The sequence below is a fragment of the Sceloporus undulatus genome, chromosome 1 (genome assembly GCF_019175285.1).
Source record: "Sceloporus undulatus isolate JIND9_A2432 ecotype Alabama chromosome 1, SceUnd_v1.1, whole genome shotgun sequence".
NCBI lineage: Eukaryota > Metazoa > Chordata > Lepidosauria > Squamata > Phrynosomatidae > Sceloporus > Sceloporus undulatus.
The window spans coordinates 5523853-5524232 of NC_056522.1; the positions used below are offsets into that span (position 1 = coordinate 5523853).

At 32.9% G+C, this 380-nt stretch overlaps 1 protein-coding gene across 4 annotated transcripts in view; it reads right to left on the reverse strand.

Annotated features, from left to right (window-relative positions):
* Positions 1 to 380, reverse strand: part of KIF13B (kinesin family member 13B) — a 208059-nt gene that overhangs the window by 26157 nt on the left and 181522 nt on the right. The window lies entirely within an intron of this gene.

The following is a 380-nucleotide window of genomic DNA, read 5'->3' on the forward strand; positions in this document are numbered from 1 at the left end:
AATAAAATTTTTATTTATACCCCGCCCTGATCGTTTGGAAGGGCGGGGTATAAATAAAAATTTTATTTATTATATTATTATTAACAGGGAGTATCCATGCCAAATTGGGACAATTGGAGGGTATGTTGTTAGCGAACTCTAGCATTTCAGCTGATCCTGCGTTTACCTCTTATTCATCCAAAGATGAATAGCTGCAGCATGTCGTACACATTTTACATCATTCGTGTCTATATTATTCAATTCAGATTGCCTCATACTACTTGTATTGACATTTCTCCAGATGGCTTTTGGAAAAAGTAATACACTGTTTTATTATTAGCGCATATGGATTTAAAAAACAAATTGTTCCATAATTTCATTAGACTCTAAAATGAATGAAC